General features: G+C 37.6%; 1 long non-coding RNA gene across 1 annotated transcript; it reads right to left on the reverse strand.

Annotated features, from left to right (window-relative positions):
- Positions 1–617: 617 nt before the first annotated feature.
- LOC116257281 (uncharacterized) lies at positions 618–3,618 on the reverse strand. Its single transcript, XR_004173329.1, has 2 exons — positions 3,367–3,618; positions 618–854 (listed from the first exon to the last, which is right to left on the reverse strand). It is a non-coding gene; the product is annotated as an uncharacterized LOC116257281 (long non-coding RNA).
- Between the last annotated feature and the right edge of the window lie 992 nt (positions 3,619–4,610).

The following is a 4,610-nucleotide window of genomic DNA, read 5'->3' on the forward strand; positions in this document are numbered from 1 at the left end:
GCGAAAGAAAGAACAAAAAATATTGTTAGCGTGTTTCTATGAGCAAATGCATACCTCAGGATTGCTTGTTCCAATTGCTCATTTCCGTTCATTTGGATTGCTTAAGATTCATGCATGCTGCATTTCATATTACATAAGCAAATAGGCTGAGAGAGTATAGGAAGAAAGCGGCAACCTCCCTGCTGGTGATTCGATGATCAATAATAGCAATTGGTACCAAGTTTTGTAGTTAATTAATTACTGAATATGTTTGCATAGCCTGTTCTTGCCTTCTTTTTTCAAAAGAAAAAAAATAATACCATTTTCTCCTTGTTTTTATCTCAATCACCATTGATTAGAGAGTAATATATATATATATATATATATATATATATCACACCAAGTATATATGCTACTAAGATTTATTTATTTCATAATATTTTGGATGTAAAGATCAAATCCATACAGCAAATTGTCAAAAAAAGTGAATGAAAAATATCATAACGAAAGGACGCATCTTACATCGACGTGTCTATTCAGTACTCATCTTGCCGTGTAAATTAATCCTCACATTAAATAAGGCGGCTAACAGGTCTTAGGCATGTAACAAGCGATTGCACATATATACACAAAGCAGAGAAGCAAATAAACAGTGCAACTTAACGTTTTTGTCAATTACAAAATTCTTGTTAAGCAGCATGAACCAATCCATACTCCTGAAGCAGCTCGCCACGGACGTGATCCTCTTGTTATTCTTCGATTCTGTACAGTTTAGTAGCCAATCAACGTGTTATATGAGACAAGGAAGGAACCATGTCCTCTGCTCCCTCACAGAATCAACGACATCAGTCTACCACCCTATAGACCCCAGGAAGCTGTAAGATGAAAAGAGAAGAACATATTAAGTAATGTAAAGTTCAAATCAATAAAGATATGCAGAACTTGAGGAAGCAAAACGGTGGGAAATTATATAGCAGCGTCGCTGCAAACTTGACCGCTTGATTTTCAATCAGTGTAGATTCATAAGATGCATTTTGAATAACCAGCTAATGTCTGTCCCCAGCCCAACGAGAAAATGTTGGTGAGAGCACAAGAAGATTTGTGCACCAAAGACCTAAAGCATGGGGAAAAGATAAAAAAACAAAAAAACAAAGACCGGCTTACTAATGTCTTTAGTGGACAGTGGTCCTCCGTTCAAAACACAAAAGAAAAGGAGGACGTGCAAGATCAGCGTGTTATTATCAGAAACCACAACAATTCCAATCAGGGAGAACTCAAGCCATCTCTGAGTACTTGATCGAACTACTGCAGTTTATATACACAAGTAACCAGAAAGGTATCTGACTGAAACCATCAACATTCCAAGATGGAGCTGGGGATAATCACCACTAAAAACAAACCAATAATAATTCACGAACCATTTAAACCTGGATCCAAAACATGATAGGACTAACCAAATACCTCAGTAAAACAAAAGAACAAAAGAAAATATTGTGAAATAAAATAAAATATAAAAAAAAAAAAAAAATAAAAAAAAATGAAAAAGAAACCAATACCTTAGGTAAAAAAAAGGACTCTAAGCATGAACGATAACTTTAACATCCCTTTTTTTCCCCCTCTTTCGTGGGGTGGGAAGTGGGGAGAATGGAGAGAGGAGGAATCTCACTTTAAAAAGTATGAACTGTGTGAACAACTGAACAAGGGTAAAGTTCAAGACAGGCATATAGAATCACAAACGGAAATATTAGTTTTACAAGACCTAATAATAATCTTTATACGAATTTTCGTTACACAAAAACAATCTGTAAGTCAAATGGTTGAAAGAGTAAGTATAAAGGTCAAGGAGATTCTCTCCAATTAGTTTTCGAGAAAACAATGAAAAAGTACAAAATTTCATTGATCGACAGCAAATCCTCAACATACTGGCAGCAGATGGAAATTCATTTGATAAATTCCATCTTGCGGTTGTTCTCATTTATGGTTGGAGTTCATGCTTCTAATCAAGCATTGACGGATGTCGGAAAGGTCTCTATATTGTATCCAGACCCAGTCCTTCAAAGATATGCAGAACCATGACTCGATCGATGTTACACAGAGATAATGATGAGTCATACATTTAAGGATTTTGCAAGGAGGTGTTTGCGGAAGTCGTCGTATATCTTGAATCCATAAAAGTGCATTATCGGTTGAGGATAAGTTTTTGTTCCAGATATTATATGGGGACACCAATCAACTGAGTAATGATAGCCAGCTTATACAAAGGTGACCGTGTCTCAATCTTGGGATATATTTTGGATCTAAAGTATGTCCATGATCACCCTTTACCAAGATACTCGGGAGGGCAGGCACCTTCCATTTAAAGGGAAAGGTAATAAGGTATTCGTAGTGAACAACTAGGTTTCCGCATTGATGGCTGTCACACAGTAATTTGATCAGCAGAAAATATTACAATGCCCTAAAGGGCCTCAAACACCACCATTGCCTGAAAGCATGAACGGAAGTAGGACCAGGTCCATTCAAAGATAGTTACGGACTTATGGTCATTAGTGCTAGAAAATTTCACAGCACTCTTCTCAGGTACACGTTAATTGGTATGGTCTTCCATCCTATTGAAAGGACAGCTGAATCTCCATGATTATATACTCATGTAGCATGGACACAACAATATGAAGAGGCAATTTCGATCGAATAGGACAACGTTCATGGATATATGAACTTAAGTAACCATCAATCTCCTTGATATCATACCAACGATCATTCCTTTCTTGATTACATGTCATCTTGAGACTCAAGCTTTTGAATTTTTGGCGGGTCTCATACTCGTTTTCACACATTACAATATCAAGCAAGTTCATGACACGGAAGATTTTGCTATGAACTTTTTAATTTAGATGAAAAATACGGGAAAATTCGACACAAGCTTGCAAATACTTCCAAAACAAGGAAGCAAAAAGAACAAATTCATATAATTGCAATCATCTCAAAAACCAGAACATCCCAAAGAGCACTACACAATAAATCTACTAAGTCTCAAATTTAGAGCAGAAAAGCTCAAACAACACATATAAGCAGGAAGGCGCAATTTTTTTTTCACAACCGTCAAGCTTTTGACAGATATTCATAACTAAGTAGTATGAGCTCCTGCTCAGAAATACATTCAGATCAACAATGAATGAAGAAGGACCCAGCAACTAGCAAAAGGGTATGGAAATTCGTCATTCGAAATCCAAATTCATCAGAAACTATCGCGAAAACACCGAAAGAAGGCGAATATAATTTATTCATCCGAAACCAAATTCACCAGAAATTTTTGCGACAACACTCAAAGAACACTGAGACATAATTGATATATGAAAAAATAATTGATAAAGAGAGAGAGAGAGAGACCTGAGAGAGCGAACGGCCACATGACTGGAGAGAAAATGGTACAAGAGATTGGCGCCATGGAGGAAGATCACCACTCCGGTGCACCCCAGAACGAAGAGTCCTAGCATGTCTCTCTCTCGCACCACCTCCTCGTTCTACTACCTCCTGAACAGAGTCTCTTCCTCTCTCGCCCGCTCCTTCTACTACCACCTGAACAGAGTCTCTCCCTCTCTCGCCCTCTCGTCTGAAAGAAGTTCCTCTTCTCTCTTATTCTGTGCCGTGTCTCTGTTTCTGTGCCGGCACATAAATAAAAAAATTAATTGCAAAACAAACCTTGCCTGATAAATCGTATTGCATTCCAGTCCTTCAATTTTGTTTTTTTATGGACTAGTGCCTGTATATTGTGTAAGTTCCGTTGCTAACAAATGCTAGAGTTATTTTGCTTAGTAGTTTGCCACGCTTACATGTTCCCTAAAAAAATATTATTTCAGCTTTATGTTTGTCGAGTTTTATGTGAACTCGCTTTTTACGTTAAAAACTAAAAAAAAAAAATACATAAGAGGCCTTTTTTTAATGTGCAGAAATAAGAGTTTCAAATTTTGTTTTAACCAACCAAAGAACATTATTTCAAGTTGATTCTTTTCATCTTAGACGTGAAGGATTTTTAAAAGATAACTTGCAAAAGTAACTTTCAACAATGCGAACTCCAAACGAAGTTGCCGTTAGCAACAAAGGGCCTCTTCGGTAATTTGGTTAATAATGCAGCACCGGTTTGCAAAACCAGAAAACAAAAGCCCATCCAAAAGCAAGACATCCAAAAAGGATGAGACTTGAAAGCAACGCGCTAAGTTCGCCACGCAACGCCAACGCAGCAGCGGCACCGCCGGAGGGAACACTTTTTACTCGGAGAGACCTTTCTTCTTGCCTAATGACGGCCGGATTCTTTATCGGCGTTGTTATCGGCGCCGGTCGGAGTTGAGCCGCTTTTTTCAAAACCATCAATTGTTCTTCATTTTTTGATACTTAGGGCATGTTTGGAACGCAGCGTAATTGCCGCTAACGAGGAGCAACGGATTATGGACTATGAATGATCAAAACGCTTCTGTTTAACTATAGAAGACCTCTCCCCATACACAGGGAAAAGTTGAATCCTAATAGCTCACAATTTCGTTGCTTTGGTTGTAATTTAATTGTCCCTAGGGGTGAACTATGTTAATGAATCTGATTTAGACCATATATCCGATCAAACTACGTCAAAAAAAAAA

Source organism: Nymphaea colorata, chromosome 7 (genome assembly GCF_008831285.2).
Source record: "Nymphaea colorata isolate Beijing-Zhang1983 chromosome 7, ASM883128v2, whole genome shotgun sequence".
In the NCBI taxonomy this organism is placed as follows: Eukaryota; Viridiplantae; Streptophyta; class Magnoliopsida; order Nymphaeales; family Nymphaeaceae; genus Nymphaea; species Nymphaea colorata.